At 39.1% G+C, this 15,392-nt stretch overlaps 1 protein-coding gene and 30 non-coding genes across 32 annotated transcripts in view; 1 reads left to right on the top strand and 30 right to left on the bottom strand.

The window, feature by feature from the left end:
- The window catches only part of gkup (glucuronokinase with putative uridyl pyrophosphorylase), a 344,724-nt gene that overhangs the window by 184,788 nt on the left and 144,544 nt on the right, over positions 1-15,392 (top strand). The gene's annotated exons all lie outside the window — the stretch shown is intronic.
- trnai-aau (transfer RNA isoleucine (anticodon AAU)) lies at positions 818-892 on the bottom strand. Its single transcript has one exon. It is a non-coding gene; the product is annotated as a tRNA-Ile (tRNA).
- trnav-cac (transfer RNA valine (anticodon CAC)) lies at positions 1,024-1,096 on the bottom strand. The gene has a single exon. It is a non-coding gene; the product is annotated as a tRNA-Val (tRNA).
- On the bottom strand, positions 1,467-1,539 carry trnav-aac (transfer RNA valine (anticodon AAC)). Its single transcript has one exon. It is a non-coding gene; the product is annotated as a tRNA-Val (tRNA).
- Positions 1,994-2,068, bottom strand: trnai-aau (transfer RNA isoleucine (anticodon AAU)). The gene has a single exon. It is a non-coding gene; the product is annotated as a tRNA-Ile (tRNA).
- Positions 2,201-2,273, bottom strand: trnav-uac (transfer RNA valine (anticodon UAC)). Its single transcript has one exon. It is a non-coding gene; the product is annotated as a tRNA-Val (tRNA).
- Positions 2,644-2,716, bottom strand: trnav-aac (transfer RNA valine (anticodon AAC)). The gene has a single exon. It is a non-coding gene; the product is annotated as a tRNA-Val (tRNA).
- On the bottom strand, positions 3,174-3,248 carry trnai-aau (transfer RNA isoleucine (anticodon AAU)). The gene has a single exon. It is a non-coding gene; the product is annotated as a tRNA-Ile (tRNA).
- Positions 3,823-3,895, bottom strand: trnav-aac (transfer RNA valine (anticodon AAC)). Its single transcript has one exon. It is a non-coding gene; the product is annotated as a tRNA-Val (tRNA).
- On the bottom strand, positions 4,561-4,633 carry trnav-uac (transfer RNA valine (anticodon UAC)). The gene has a single exon. It is a non-coding gene; the product is annotated as a tRNA-Val (tRNA).
- Positions 5,020-5,092, bottom strand: trnav-aac (transfer RNA valine (anticodon AAC)). The gene has a single exon. It is a non-coding gene; the product is annotated as a tRNA-Val (tRNA).
- On the bottom strand, positions 5,547-5,621 carry trnai-aau (transfer RNA isoleucine (anticodon AAU)). Its single transcript has one exon. It is a non-coding gene; the product is annotated as a tRNA-Ile (tRNA).
- Positions 5,754-5,826, bottom strand: trnav-uac (transfer RNA valine (anticodon UAC)). The gene has a single exon. It is a non-coding gene; the product is annotated as a tRNA-Val (tRNA).
- trnav-aac (transfer RNA valine (anticodon AAC)) lies at positions 6,197-6,269 on the bottom strand. Its single transcript has one exon. It is a non-coding gene; the product is annotated as a tRNA-Val (tRNA).
- trnav-uac (transfer RNA valine (anticodon UAC)) lies at positions 6,937-7,009 on the bottom strand. The gene has a single exon. It is a non-coding gene; the product is annotated as a tRNA-Val (tRNA).
- trnav-aac (transfer RNA valine (anticodon AAC)) lies at positions 7,396-7,468 on the bottom strand. Its single transcript has one exon. It is a non-coding gene; the product is annotated as a tRNA-Val (tRNA).
- On the bottom strand, positions 7,925-7,999 carry trnai-aau (transfer RNA isoleucine (anticodon AAU)). Its single transcript has one exon. It is a non-coding gene; the product is annotated as a tRNA-Ile (tRNA).
- Positions 8,130-8,202, bottom strand: trnav-uac (transfer RNA valine (anticodon UAC)). Its single transcript has one exon. It is a non-coding gene; the product is annotated as a tRNA-Val (tRNA).
- Positions 9,306-9,378, bottom strand: trnav-uac (transfer RNA valine (anticodon UAC)). The gene has a single exon. It is a non-coding gene; the product is annotated as a tRNA-Val (tRNA).
- On the bottom strand, positions 9,749-9,821 carry trnav-aac (transfer RNA valine (anticodon AAC)). Its single transcript has one exon. It is a non-coding gene; the product is annotated as a tRNA-Val (tRNA).
- Positions 10,482-10,554, bottom strand: trnav-uac (transfer RNA valine (anticodon UAC)). Its single transcript has one exon. It is a non-coding gene; the product is annotated as a tRNA-Val (tRNA).
- On the bottom strand, positions 10,925-10,997 carry trnav-aac (transfer RNA valine (anticodon AAC)). The gene has a single exon. It is a non-coding gene; the product is annotated as a tRNA-Val (tRNA).
- trnav-uac (transfer RNA valine (anticodon UAC)) lies at positions 11,658-11,730 on the bottom strand. Its single transcript has one exon. It is a non-coding gene; the product is annotated as a tRNA-Val (tRNA).
- On the bottom strand, positions 12,101-12,173 carry trnav-aac (transfer RNA valine (anticodon AAC)). Its single transcript has one exon. It is a non-coding gene; the product is annotated as a tRNA-Val (tRNA).
- trnai-aau (transfer RNA isoleucine (anticodon AAU)) lies at positions 12,629-12,703 on the bottom strand. Its single transcript has one exon. It is a non-coding gene; the product is annotated as a tRNA-Ile (tRNA).
- trnav-uac (transfer RNA valine (anticodon UAC)) lies at positions 12,838-12,910 on the bottom strand. The gene has a single exon. It is a non-coding gene; the product is annotated as a tRNA-Val (tRNA).
- On the bottom strand, positions 13,294-13,366 carry trnav-aac (transfer RNA valine (anticodon AAC)). The gene has a single exon. It is a non-coding gene; the product is annotated as a tRNA-Val (tRNA).
- trnav-uac (transfer RNA valine (anticodon UAC)) lies at positions 14,027-14,099 on the bottom strand. The gene has a single exon. It is a non-coding gene; the product is annotated as a tRNA-Val (tRNA).
- trnav-aac (transfer RNA valine (anticodon AAC)) lies at positions 14,470-14,542 on the bottom strand. The gene has a single exon. It is a non-coding gene; the product is annotated as a tRNA-Val (tRNA).
- Positions 14,997-15,071, bottom strand: trnai-aau (transfer RNA isoleucine (anticodon AAU)). The gene has a single exon. It is a non-coding gene; the product is annotated as a tRNA-Ile (tRNA).
- On the bottom strand, positions 15,204-15,276 carry trnav-uac (transfer RNA valine (anticodon UAC)). The gene has a single exon. It is a non-coding gene; the product is annotated as a tRNA-Val (tRNA).

Genomic DNA, 15,392 nt, shown 5'->3' with positions numbered 1-15,392 from the left:
ACCATTTTATCATGAGGTTCAAATTACTCTTCTTTTGAATGTGACCATGTGTTCTAGCCTTTACATGATGATTTAGTTGCATAATCACGAGTATTATCATCTTAGAATAGATGGACAATACTATTCACGTACAATACTATTGACGTACATTTGTTTTGCGTCATTGTTAGCTGACCGCTTGTCGTCACAGGATTTTTAGTAGTCACGTTTTGAGCAAAGGAATCTGGTAGCATTATGTAAATTGTCATATCACCACAAGGTCTTTTATTGTTTTGCACTAAAGAGTAATGTTTCTGCCCAGTTTTGAGCTGGGGACCTTTCGCGTGTTAGGCGAATCTGATAACCACTACACTACAGAAACCTACGTGTCTGGAGAGAAAAAATAACACAATTTGTTGGAGGCCTTATAGAAAAGTAGGGCCAAACTATGTCTGAAGGCCCAAAATTGCTGACGCTACAAAATGTATGTCAACCTGTACACTAATAAGTTTGTTTACAACATGAATGAGTGACCTATTAAATGGGTTCAGGTACCCAAGGAATTAGAATCTCCAAACAACAATTTGATGACTTGGGTCTTGACTGACGGTCCTAATACCATTTGCTTGTGATCCTCATCAAGGAAGTCCTATAATGATTTGATCCACTTGGAAATTTCTTCTTTTGTGTGTTGTTGTCAAAAGACACAACAGGCTTAGTTTTTTAATCTCTTGAACCATTGTGAATGTCTTTAAGCAAGCACTGAATTCTGTAGACAGCATGAAGACAGACTTGGAACTCAACTGTGGCATTTCACAGCTGTCATAAAAACAGTCTTTGGCCAGTATGGGGATTGAACCCACGACCTTGGCGTTATTAGCACCACGCTCTAAACCAGCTGAGCTAACTGGCCTCTGAAAGACTTACTGCTTGTTGGTACAACGGTTTTGTTAGACATGATCAGGAACTTTTTTTTTTAGAACAGGAGCGGTGTTAGAAAAAAGTCAAATCTTCTGACGTCTTCAATTTAAGAAGGGAAAATCCTGTTTCTGCCCAGGTTCGAGCTGGGGTCCTTTCGTGTGTGAGACGAACGTGATAACCACTACACTACAGAAACCTTAATGGCCATCAGATATGCTCATGGAACTTTAGGGATAGTTTATAGAAAATCAGGGAGAAACATTGTGTGAAATTTGTGCTGATTTAACCTGCTTACCATTTCATCATGAGGTTCAAATGACTTTTCTTTTGAATTTGACCCATGTGTTCTAGCCTTTACATGATGATTTAGTTGCATAATCACGAGTATTATCATCTTAGAATAGATGGACAATACTATTCACGTACATTTGTTTTGCGTCATTGTTAGCTGACCGCTTGTCGTCACAGGATTTTTAGTAGTCACGTTTTGAGCAAAGGAATCTGGTAGCATTATGTAAATTGTCATATCACCACAAGGTCTTTTATTGTTTTGCACTAAAGAGTAATGTTTCTGCCCAGTTTTGAGCTGGGGACCTTTCGCGTGTTAGGCGAATGTGATAACCACTACACTACAGAAACCTACATGTCTGGAGAGAAAAAAAAAACACAATTTGTTGGAGGCCTTATAGAAAAGTACTGCCAAACTATGTCTGAAGGCCCAGAATTGCTGACGCTACAAAATGTATGTCAACCTTTACACTAATAAGTTTGTTTACAACATGAATGAGTGACCTATTAAATGGGTTCAGGTACCCAAGGAATTAGAATCTCCAAACAACAATTTGATGACTTGGGTCTTGACTGACGGTCCTAATACCATTTGCTTGTGATGCTCATCAAGGAAGTCCTATAATAATTTGATCCACTTGGAAATTTCTTCTTTTGTTTGTTGTCAAAAGACACAACAGGCTTAGTTTTTTAATCTCTTGAACCATTGTGAATGTCTTTAAGCAAGCACTGATTTCTGTAGACAGCATGAAGACAGACTTGGAACTCAACTGTGGCATTTCATAGCTGTCATAAAAACAGTCTTTGGCCAGTATGGGGATTGAACCCACGACCTTGGCGTTATTAGCACCACGCTCTAAACCAGCTGAGCTAACTGGCCTCTGAAAGGCTTACTGCTTGTTGGTACAACGGTTTTGTTAGACATGATCAGGAACTTTTTTTTTTTAGAACAGGAGCGGTGTTAGAAAAAAGTCGAATCTTCTGACGTCTTCAATTTAAGAAGGGAAAATCCTGTTTCTGCCCAGGTTCGAGCTGGGGTCCTTTCGTGTGTAAGACGAACGTGATAACCACTACACTACAGAAACCTTAATGGCTACCAGATTTGCTCATGGAACTTTAGGGATAGTTTATAGAAAATCAGGGAGAAACATCGTGTGAAATTTGTGCTGACTTAACCTGTTTACCATTTTATCATGTGGTTCAAACGACTTTTCTTTTGAAATTGACCCATGTGTTCTAGCCTTTACATGATGATTTAGTTGCATAATCACGAGTATTATCATCTTAGAATAGATGGACAATACTATTCACGTACATTTGTTTTGCGTCATTGTTAGCTGACCGCTTGTCGTCACAGGATTTTTAGTAGTCACGTTTTGAGCAAAGGAATCTGGTAGCATTATGTAAATTGTCATGTCACTACAAGGTCTTTTATTGTTTTGCACTAAAGAGTAATGTTTCTGCCCAGTTTTGAGCTGGGGACCTTTCGCGTGTTAGGCGAATGTGATAACCACTACACTACAGAAACCTACGTGTCTGGAGAGAAAAAAAAAACACAATTTGTTGGAGGCCTTATAGAAAAGTAGGGCCAAACTATGTCTGAAGGCCCAGAATTGCTGACGCTACAAAATGTATGTCAACCTGTACACTAACAAGTTTGTTTACAACATGAATGAGTGACCTATTAAATGGGTTCAGGTACCCAAGGAATTAGAATCTCCAAACAACAATTTGATGACTTGGGTCTTGACTGACGGTCCTAATACCATTTGCTTGTGATGCTCATCAAGGAAGTCCTATAATGATTTGATCCACTTGGAAATTTCTTCTTTTGTGTGTTGTTGTCAAAAGACAAAACAGGCTTAGTTTTTTAATCTCTTGAACCATTGTGAATGTCTTTAAGCAAGCACTGAATTCTGTCGACAGCATGAAGACAGACTTGGAACTCAACAGTGGCATTTCACAGCTGTCATAAAAACAGTTTTTGGCCAGTATGGGGATTGAACCCACGACCTTGGCGTTATTAGCACCACGCTCTAAACCAGCTGAGCTAACTGGCCTCTGAAAGACTTACTACTTGTTGGTACAACGGTTTTGTTAGACATGATCAGGACCTTTTTTTTTTAGAACAGGAGCGGTGTTAGAATAAAGTCGAATCTTCTGACGTCTTCAATTTAAGAAGGGAAAATCCTGTTTCTGCCCAGGTTCGAGCTGGGGTCCTTTCGTGTGTGAGACGAACCTGATAACCGCTACACTACAGAAACCTTAATGGCTACCACATTTGCTCATGGAACTTTAGGGATAGTTTATAGAAAATCAGGGAGAAACATTGTGTGAAATTTGTGCTGATTTAACCTGCTTACCATTTCATCATGAGGTTCAAATGACTTTTCTTTTGAATGTGACCCATGTGTTCTAGCCTTTACATGATGATTTAGTTGCATAATCACGAGTATTATCATCTTAGAATATGTGGACAATACTATTCACGTACATTTGTTTTGCGTCTTTGTTAGCTGACCGCTTGTCGTCACAGGATTTTTAGTAGTCACGTTTTGAGCAAAGGAATCTGGTAGCATTATGTAAATTGTCATATCACCACAAGGTCTTTTATTGTTTTGCACTAAGGAGTAATGTTTCTGCCCAGTTTTGAGCTGGGGACCTTTCGCGTGTTAGGCGAATGTGATAACCGCTACACTACAGAAACCTACGTGTCTGGAGAGAAAAAATAACACAATTTGTTGGAGGCCTTATAGAAAAGTAGGGCCAAACTATGTCTGAAGGCCCAGAATTGCTGACGCTACAAAATGTATGTCAACTTTTACACTAATAAGTTTGTTTACAACATGAATGAGTGACCTATTAAATGGGTTCAGGTACCCAAGGAATTAGAATCTCCAAACAACAATTTGATGACTTGGGTCTTGACTGACGGTCCTAATACCATTTGCTTGTGATGCTCATCAAGGAAGTCCTATAATGATTTGATCCACTTGGAAATTTCTTCTTTTGTGTGTTGTTGTCAAAAGCGAAAACAGGCTTAGTTTTTTAATCTCTTGAACCATTGTGAATGTCTTTAAGCAAGCAATGAATTCTGTAGACAGCATGAAGACAGACTTGGAACTCAACTGTGGCATTTCGCAGCTGTCATAAGAAACAGTCTTTGGCCAGTATTGGGATTGAACCCACGACCTTGGCGTTATTAGCACCACGCTCTAAACCAGCTGAGCTAACTGGCCTCTGAAAGACTCACTGCTTGTTGGTACAACGGTTTTGTTAGACATGATCAGGAACTTTTTTTTTTTTAGAACAGGAGCGGTGTTAGAAAAAAGTCGAATCTTCTGACGTCTTCAATTTAAGAAGGGAAAATCCTGTTTCTGCCCAGGTTCGAGCTGGGGTCCTTTCGTGTGTAAGACGAACGTGATAACCACTACACTACAGAAACCTTAATGGCTACCAGATTTGCTAATGGAACTTTAGGGATAGTTTATAGAAAATCAGGGAGAAACATTGTGTGAAATTTGTGCTGACTTAACCTGTTTACCATTTTATCATGTGGTTCAAATGACTTTTCTTTTGAATGTGACCCATGTGTTCTAGCCTTTACATGATGATTTAGTTGCATAATCACGAGTATTATCATCTTAGAATAGATGTACAATACTATTCACGTACAATACTATTGACGTACATTTGTTTTGCGTCATTGTTAGCTGACCGCTTGTCGTCACAGGATTTTTAGTAGTCACGTTTTGAGCAAAGGAATCTGGTAGCATTATGTAAATTGTCATATCACCACAAGGTCTTTTATTGTTTTGCACTAAAGAGTAATGTTTCTGCCCAGTTTTGAGCTGGGGACCTTTCGCGTGTTAGGCGAATGTGATAACCACTACACTACAGAAACCTACATGTCTGGAGAGAAAAAAAAAACACAATTTGTTGGAGGCCTTATAGAAAAGTACTGCCAAACTATGTCTGAAGGCCCAGAATTGCTGACGCTACAAAATGTATGTCAACCTTTACACTAATAAGTTTGTTTACAACATGAATGAGTGACCTATTAAATGGGTTCAGGTACCCAAGGAATTAGAATCTCCAAACAACAATTTGATGACTTGGGTCTTGACTGACGGTCCTAATACCATTTGCTTGTGATGCTCATCAAGGAAGTCCTATAATAATTTGATCCACTTGGAAATTTCTTCTTTTGTTTGTTGTCAAAAGACACAACAGGCTTAGTTTTTTAATCTCTTGAACCATTGTGAATGTCTTTAAGCAAGCACTGATTTCTGTAGACAGCATGAAGACAGACTTGGAACTCAACTGTGGCATTTCATAGCTGTCATAAAAACAGTCTTTGGCCAGTATGGGGATTGAACCCACGACCTTGGCGTTATTAGCACCACGCTCTAAACCAGCTGAGCTAACTGGCCTCTGAAAGGCTTACTGCTTGTTGGTACAACGGTTTTGTTAGACATGATCAGGAACTTTTTTTTTTTAGAACAGGAGCGGTGTTAGAAAAAAGTCGAATCTTCTGACGTCTTCAATTTAAGAAGGGAAAATCCTGTTTCTGCCCAGGTTCGAGCTGGGGTTCTTTCGTGTGTAAGACGAACGTGATAACCACTACACTACAGAAACCTTAATGGCTACCAGATTTGCTCATGGAACTTTAGGGATAGTTTATAGAAAATCAGGGAGAAACATTGTGTGAAATTTGTGCTGACTTAACCTGTTTACCATTTTATCATGTGGTTCAAACGACTTTTCTTTTGAATGTGACCCATGTGTTCTAGCCTTTACATGATGATTTAGTTGCATAATCACGAGTATTATCATCTTAGAATAGATGGACAATACTATTCACGTACATTTGTTTTGCGTCATTGTTAGCTGACCGCTTGTCGTCACAGGATTTTTAGTAGTCACGTTTTGAGCAAAGGAATCTGGTAGCATTATGTAAATTGTCATGTCACTACAAGGTCTTTTATTGTTTTGCACTAAAGACTAATGTTTCTGCCCAGTTTTGAGCTGGGGACCTTTCGCGTGTTAGGCGAATGTGATAACCACTACACTACAGAAACCTACGTGTCTGGAGAGAAAAAAAAAACACAATTTGTTGGAGGCCTTATAGAAAAGTAGGGCCAAACTATGTCTGAAGGACCAGAATTGCTGACGCTACAAAATGTATGTTAACCTGTACACTAACAAGTTTGTTTACAACATGAATGAGTGACCTATTAAATGGGTTCAGGTACCCAAGGAATTAGAATCTCCAAACAACAATTTGATGACTTGGGTCTTGACTGACGGTCCTAATACCATTTGCTTGTGATGCTCATCAAGGAAGTCCTATAATAATTTGATCCTCTTGGAAATTTCTTTCTTTTGTGTGTTGTTGTCAAAAGACACAACAGGCTTAGTTTTTTAATCTCTTGAACCATTGTGAATGTCTTTAAGCAAGCACTGATTTCTGTAGACAGCATGAAGACAGACTTGAAACTCAACTGTGGCATTTCATAGCTGTCATAAGAAACAGTCTTTGGCCAGTATGGGGATTGAACCCACGACCTTGGCGTTATTAGCACCACGCTCTAAACCAGCTGAGCTAACTAGCGTCTGAAAGACTTACTGCTTGTTGGTACAACGGTTTTGTTAGACATGATCAGGAACTTTTTTTTTTTTAGAACAGGAGCGGTGTTAGAAAAAAGTCGAATCTTCTGACGTCTTCAATTTAAGAAGGGAAAATCCTGTTTCTGCCCAGGTTCGAGCTGGGGTCCTTTCGTGTGTAAGACGAACGTGATAACCACTACACTACAGAAACCTTTATGGCTACCAGATTTGCTCATGGAACTTTAGGGATAGTTTATAGAAAATCAGGGAGAAACATTGTGTGAAATTTGTGCTGACTTAACCTGTTTACCATTTTATCATATGGTTCAAATGACTTTTCTTTTGAATGTGACCCATGTGTTCTAGCCTTTACATGATGATTTAGTTGCATAATCACGAGTATTATCATCTTAGAATAGATGTACAATACTATTCACGTACAATACTATTGACGTACAATTGTTTTGCGTCATTGTTAGCTGACCGCTTGTCGTCACAGGATTTTTAGTAGTCACGTTTTGAGCAAAGGAATCTGGTAGCATTATGTAAATTGTCATATCACCACAAGGTCTTTTATTGTTTTGCACTAAAGAGTAATGTTTCTGCCCAGTTTTGAGCTGGGGACCTTTCGCATGTTAGGCGAATGTGATAACCACTACACTACAGAAACCTACATGTCTGGAGAGAAAAAATAACACAATTTGTTGGAGGCCTTATAGTAAAGTAGGGCCAAACCATGTCTGAAGGCCCAGAATTGCTGACGCTACAAAATGTATGTCAACCTTTACACTAATAAGTTTGTTTACAACATGATTGAGTGACCTATTAAATGGGTTCAGGTACCCAAGGAATTAGAATCTCCAAACAACAATTTGATGACTTGGGTCTTGACTGACGGTCCTAATACCATTTGCTTGTGATGCTCATCAAGGAAGTCCTATAATGATTTGATCCACTTGGAAATTGCTTCTTTTGTGTGTTGTTGTCAAAAGACAAAACAGGCTTAGTTTTTTAATCTCTTGAACCATTGTGAATGTCTTTAATCAAGCACTGAATTCTGTAGACAGCATGAAGACAGACTTGGAACTCAACTGTGGCATTTCACAGCTGTCATAAAAACAGTCTTTGGCCAGTATGGGGATTGAACCCACGACCTTGGCGTTATTAGCACCATGCTCTAAACCAGCTGAGCTAACTGGCCTTAGAAAGTTTCACTTTTTGTTGGTACAACGGTTTTGGTAGACACATGATCAGGAACTTTTTTTAGAACAGGAGCGGTGTTAGAAAAAAGTCGAATCTTCTGACGTCTTCAATTTAAGAAGGGAAAATCCTGTTTCTGCCCAGGTTCGAGCTGGGGTCCTTTCGTGTGTAAGACGAACGTGATAACCACTACACTACAGAAACCTTAATGGCCACCAGATATGCTCATGGAACTTTAGGGATAGTTTATAGAAAATCAGGGAGAAACATTGTGTGAAATTTGTGCTGATTTAACCTGTTTACCATTTTATCATGAGGTTCAAATTACTCTTCTTTTGAATGTGAACCATGTGTTCTAGCCTTTACATGATGATTTAGTTGCATAATCACGAGTATTATCATCTTAGAATAGATGGACAATACTATTCACGTACATTTGTTTTGCGTCATTGTTAGCTGACCGCTTGTCATCACAGGATTTTTAGTAGTCACGTTTTGAGCAAAGGAATCTGGTAGCATTATGTAAATTGTCATGTCACTACAAGGTCTTTTATTGTCTTTTACTAATGAGTAATGTTTCTGCACAGTTTTGAGCTGGGGACCTTTCGCGTGTTAGGCGAATGTGATAACCACTACACTACAGAAACCTACGTGTCTGGAGAGAAAAAAAAAACACAATTTGTTGGAGGCCTTATAGAAAAGTACTGCCAAACTATGTCTGAAGGCCCAGAATTGCTGACGCTACAAAATGTATGTCAACCTGTACACTAACAAGTTTGTTTACAACATGAATGAGTGACCTATTAAATGGGTTCAGGTACCCAAGGAATTAGAATCTCCAAACAACAATTTGATGACTTGGGTCTTGACTGACGGTCCTAATACCATTTGCTTGTGATGCTCATCAAGGAAGTCCTATAATAATTTGATCCTCTTGGAAATTTCTTCTTTTGTTTGTTGTCAAAAGACAAAACAGGCTTAGTTTTTTAATCTCTTGAACCATTGTGAATGTCTTTAAGCAAGCACTGATTTCTGTAGACAGCATGAAGACAGACTTGAAACTCAACTGTGGCATTTCACAGCTGTCATAAAAACAGTCTTTGGCCAGTATGGGGATTGAACCCACGACCTTGGCGTTATTAGCACCACGCTCTAAACCCGCTGAGCTAACTGGCCTCTGAAAGACTTACTGCCTGTTGGTACAACGGTTTTGTTAGACATGATCAGGAACTGTTTTTTTTAGAACAGGAGCGGTGTTAGAAAAAAGTCGAATCTTCTGACGTCTTCAATTTAAGAAGGGAAAATCCTGTTTCTGCCCAGGTTCGAGCTGGGGTCCTTTCGTGTGTAAGACGAACGTGATAACCACTACACTACAGAAACCTTAATGGCTACCAGATTTGCTCATGGAACTTTAGGGATAGTTTATAGAAAATCAGGGAGAAACATTGTGTGAAATTTGTGCTGACTTAACCTGTTTACCATTTTATCATGAGGTTCAAATTACTCTTCTTTTGAATGTGACCCATGTGTTCTAGCCTTTACATGATGATTTAGTTGCATAATCACGAGTATTATCATCTTAGAATAGATGGACAATACTATTCACGTACATTTGTTTTGCGTCATTGTTAGCTGACCGCTTGTCGTCACAGGATTTTTGGTAGTCACGTTTTGAGCAAAGGAATCTGGTAGCATTATGTAAATTGTCATGTCACTACAAGGTCTTTTATTGTTTTGCACTAAAGAGTAATGTTTCTGCCCAGTTTTGAGCTGGGGACCTTTCGCGTGTTAGGCGAATGTGATAACCACTACACTACAGAAACCTACGTGTCTGGAGAGAAAAAAAAAACACAATTTGTTGGAGGCCTTATAGAAAAGTAGGGCCAAACTATGTCTGAAGGCCCAGAATTGCTGACGCTACAAAATGTATGTCAACCTGTACACTAACAAGTTTGTTTACAACATGAATGAGTGACCTATTAAATGGGTTCAGGTACCCAAGGAATTAGAATCTCCAAACAACAATTTGATGACTTGGGTCTTGACTGACGGTCCTAATACCATTTGCTTGTGATGCTCATCAAGGAAGTCCTATAATAATTTGATCCTCTTGGAAATTTCTTCTTTTGTTTGTTGTCAAAAGACACAACAGGCTTAATTTTTTAATCTCTTGAACCATTGTCAATGTCTTTAAGCAAGCACTGATTTCTGTAGACATTATGAAGACAGACTTGAAACTCAACTGTGGCATTTCACAGCTGTCATAAAAACAGTCTTTGGCCAGTATGGGGATTGAACCCACGACCTTGGCGTTATTAGCACCACGCTCTAAACCCGCTGAGCTAACTGGCCTCTGAAAGACTTACTGCCTGTTGGTACAACGGTTTTGTTAGACATGATCAGGAACTGTTTTTTTTAGAACAGGAGCGGTGTTAGAAAAAAGTCGAATCTTCTGACGTCTTCAATTTAAGAAGGGAAAATCCTGTTTCTGCCCAGGTTCGAGCTGGGGTCCTTTCGTGTGTAAGACGAACGTGATAACCACTACACTACAGAAACCTTAATGGCTACCAGATTTGCTCATGGAACTTTAGGGATAGTTTATAGAAAATCAGGGAGAAACATTGTGTGAAATTTGTGCTGACTTAACCTGTTTACCATTTTATCATGAGGTTCAAATTACTCTTCTTTTGAATGTGACCCATGTGTTCTAGCCTTTACATGATGATTTAGTTGCATAATCACGAGTATTATCATCTTAGAATAGATGGACAATACTATTCACGTACATTTGTTTTGCGTCATTGTTAGCTGACCGCTTGTCGTCACAGGATTTTTGGTAGTCACGTTTTGAGCAAAGGAATCTGGTAGCATTATGTAAATTGTCATGTCACTACAAGGTCTTTTATTGTTTTGCACTAAAGAGTAATGTTTCTGCCCAGTTTTGAGCTGGGGACCTTTCGCGTGTTAGGCGAATGTGATAACCACTACACTACAGAAACCTACGTGTCTGGAGAGAAAAAAAAAACACAATTTGTTGGAGGCCTTATAGAAAAGTAGGGCCAAACTATGTCTGAAGGCCCAGAATTGCTGACGCTACAAAATGTATGTCAACCTGTACACTAACAAGTTTGTTTACAACATGAATGAGTGACCTATTAAATGGGTTCAGGTACCCAAGGAATTAGAATCTCCAAACAACAATTTGATGACTTGGGTCTTGACTGACGGTCCTAATACCATTTGCTTGTGATGCTCATCAAGGAAGTCCTATAATAATTTGATCCTCTTGGAAATTTCTTCTTTTGTTTGTTGTCAAAAGACACAACAGGCTTAATTTTTTAATCTCTTGAACCATTGTCAATGTCTTTAAGCAAGCACTGATTTCTGTAGACATTATGAAGACAGACTTGAAACTCAACTGTGGCATTTCACAGCTGTCATAAAAACAGTCTTTGGCCAGTATGGGGATTGAACCCACGACCTTGGCGTTATTAGCACCACGCTCTAAACCCGCTGAGCTAACTGGCCTCTGAAAGACTTACTGCCTGTTGGTACAACGGTTTTGTTAGACATGATCAGGAACTGTTTTTTTTAGAACAGGAGCGGTGTTAGAAAAAAGTCGAATCTTCTGACGTCTTCAATTTAAGAAGGGAAAATCCTGTTTCTGCCCAGGTTCGAGCTGGGGTCCTTTCGTGTGTAAGACGAACGTGATAACCACTACACTACAGAAACCTTAATGGCTACCAGATTTGCTCATGGAACTTTAGGGATAGTTTATAGAAAATCAGGGAGAAACATTGTGTGAAATTTGTGCTGACTTAACCTGTTTACCATTTTATCATGAGGTTCAAATTACTCTTCTTTTGAATGTGACCCATGTGTTCTAGCCTTTACATGATGATTTAGTTGCATAATCACGAGTATTATCATCTTAGAATAGATGGACAATACTATTCACGTACATTTGTTTTGCGTCATTGTTAGCTGACCGCTTGTCGTCACAGGATTTTTGGTAGTCACGTTTTGAGCAAAGGAATCTGGTAGCATTATGTAAATTGTCATGTCACTACAAGGTCTTTTATTGTTTTGCACTAAAGAGTAATGTTTCTGCCCAGTTTTGAGCTGGGGACCTTTCGCGTGTTAGGCGAATGTGATAACCACTACACTACAGAAACCTACGTGTCTGGAGAGAAAAAAAAAACACAATTTGTTGGAGGCCTTATAGAAAAGTAGGGCCAAACTATGTCTGAAGGCCCAGAATTGCTGACGCTACAAAATGTATGTCAACCTGTACACTAACAAGTTTGTTTACAACATGAATGAGTGACCTATTAAATGGGTTCAGGTACCCAAGGAATTAGAATCTCCAAACAACAATTTGATGACTTGGGTCTTGACTGACGGTCCTAATACCATTTGCTTGTGATGCTCATCAAGGAAGTCCTATAATAATTTGATCCTCTTGGAAATTTCTTCTTTTGTTTGTTGTCAAAAGACACAACAGGCTTAATTTTTTAATCTCTTGAACCATTGTCAATGTCTTTAAGCAAGCACTGATTTCTGTAGACATTATGAAGACAGACTTGAAACTCAACTGTGGCATTTCATAGCTGTCATAAGAAACAGTCTTTGGCCAGTATGGGGATTGAACCCACGACCTTGGCGTTATTAGCACCACGCTCTAAACCAGCTGAGCTAACTGGCCTCTGAAAGACTTACTGCTTGTTGGTACAACGGTTTTGTTAGACATGATCAGGAACTTTTTTTTTTTTTAGAACAGGAACGGTGTTAGAAAAAAGTCGAATCTTCTGACGTCTTCAATTTAAGAAGGGAAAATCCTGTCTCTGCCCAGGTTCGAGCTGGGGTCCTTTCGTGTGTAAGACGAACGTGATAACCACTACACTACAGAAACAATGGCTACCAGATTTGCTCATGGAACTTTAGGGATAGTTTATAGAAAATCAGGGAGAAACATTGTGTGAAATTTGTGCTGACTTAACCTGTTTACCATTTTATCATGTGGTTCAAACGACTTTTCTTTTGAATGTGACCCATGTGTTCTAGCCTTTACATGATGATTTAGTTGCATAATCACGAGTATTATCATCTTAGAATAGATGTACAATACTATTCACGTACAATACTATTGACGTACATTTGTTTTGCGTCATTGTTAGCTGACCGCTTGTCGTCACAGGACTTTTAGTAGTCAGGTTTTGAGCAAAGGAATCTGGTAGCATTATGTAAATTGTCATATCACCACAAGGTCTTTTATTGTTTTGCACTAAAGAGTAATGTTTCTGCCCAGTTTTGAGCTGGGGACCTTTCGCGTGTTAGGCGAATGTGATAACCACTACACTACAGAAACCTACGTGTCTGGAGAGAAAAATAACACAATTTGTTGGAGGCCTTATAGAAAAGTAGGGCCAAACTATGTCTGAAGGCCCAGAATTGCTGACGCTACAAAATGTATGTCAACCTGTACACTAACAAGTTAGTTTACAACATGAATGAGTGACCTATTAAATGGGTTCAGGTACCCAAGGAATTAGAATCTCCAAACAACAATTTGATGACTTGGGTCTTGACTGACGGTCCTAATACCATTTGCTTGTGATGCTCATCAAGGAAGTCCTATAATAATTTGATCCTCTTGGAAATTTCTTCTTTTGTTTGTTGTCAAAAGACACAACAGGCTTAGTTTTTTAATCTCTTGAACCATTGTGAATGTCTTTAAGCAAGCACTGATTTCTGTAGACAGCATGAAGACAGACTTGAAACTGAACTGTGGCATTTCATAGCTGTCATAAGAAACAGTCTTTGGCCAGTATGGGGAGTGAACCCACGACCTTGGCGTTATTAGCACCACGCTCTAAACCAGCTGAGCTAACTGGCCTGTGAACGACTTACTGCTTGTTGGTACAACGGTTTTGTTAGACATGATCAGGAACTTTTATTTTTTAGAACAGGAGCGGTGTTAGAAAAAAGTCGTATCTTCTGACGTCTTCAATTTAAGAAGGGAAAATCCTGTTTCTGCCCAGGTTCGAGCTGGGGTCCTTTCGTGTGTAAGACGAACGTGATAACCAGTACACTACAGAAACCTTAATGGCTACCAGATTTGCTCATGGAACTTTAGGGATAGTTTATAGAAAATCAGGGAGAAACATTGTGTGAAATTTGTGCTGACTTAACCTGTTTACCATTTTATCATGAGGTTCAAATTACTCTTCTTTTGAATGTGACCCATGTGTTCTAGCCTTTACATGATGATTTAGTTGCATAATCACGAGTATTATCATCTTAGAATAGATGGACAATACTATTCACGTACATTTGTTTTGCGTCATTGTTAGCTGACCGCTTGTCGTCACAGGATTTTTAGTAGTCACGTTTTGAGCAAAGGAATTTGGTAGCATTATGTAAATTGTCATGTCACCACAAAGTCTTTTATTGTTTTGCACTAAAGAGTAATGTTTCTGCCCAGTTTTGAGCTGGGGACCTTTCGCGTGTTAGGCGAACGTGATAACCACTACACTACAGAAACCTACGTGTCTGGAGAGAAAAAAAAACACAATTTGTTGGAGGCCTTATAGAAAAGTAGGGCCAAACTATGTCTGAAGGCCCAGAATTGCTGACGCTACAAAATGTATGTCAACCTGTACACTAACAAGTTTGTTTACAACATGAATGAGTGACCTATTAAATGGGTTCAGGTACCCAAGGAATTAGAATCTCCAAACAACAATTTGATGACTTGGGTCTTGACTGACGGTCCTAATACCATTTGCTTGTGATGCTCATCAAGGAAGTCCTATAATAATTTGATCCTCTTGAAAATTTCTTCTTTTGTTTGTTGTCAAAAGACACAACAGGCTTAGTTTTTTAATCTCTTGAACCATTGTGAATGTCTTTAAGCAAGCACTGATTTCTGAAGACAGCATGAAGACAGACTTGAAACTTAACTGTGGCATTTCATAGCTGTCATAAGAAACAGTCTTTGGCCAGTATGGGGATTGAACCCACGACCTTGGCGTTATTAGCACCACGCTCTAAACCAGCTGAGCTAACTGGCCTCTAAAAGACTTACTGCTTGTTGGTACAACGGTTTTGTTAGACATGATCAGGAACTTTTTTTTTTTAGAACAGGAGCGGTGTTAGAAAAAAGTTGAATCTTCTGACGTCTTCAATTTAAGAAGGGAAAATCCTGTTTCTGCCCAGGTTCGAGCTGGGGTCCTTTCGTGTGTAAGACGAACGTGATAACCACTACACTACAGAAACCTTAATGGGTACCAGATTTGCTCATGGAACTTTAGGGATAGTTTATAGAAAATCAGGGAGAAACATTGTGTGAAATTTGTGCTGACTTAACCTGTTTACCATTTTATCATGAGGTT

Source organism: Oryzias latipes, chromosome 13 (genome assembly GCF_053564925.1).
Source record: "Oryzias latipes strain Hd-rR chromosome 13, Olatipes_Hd-rR_3.1".
NCBI classification, from domain to species: domain Eukaryota; kingdom Metazoa; phylum Chordata; class Actinopteri; order Beloniformes; family Adrianichthyidae; genus Oryzias; species Oryzias latipes.
The sequence above is the reverse complement of the archived record's forward strand: the minus strand, read 5'-3'. Positions and strand labels throughout refer to the sequence as shown.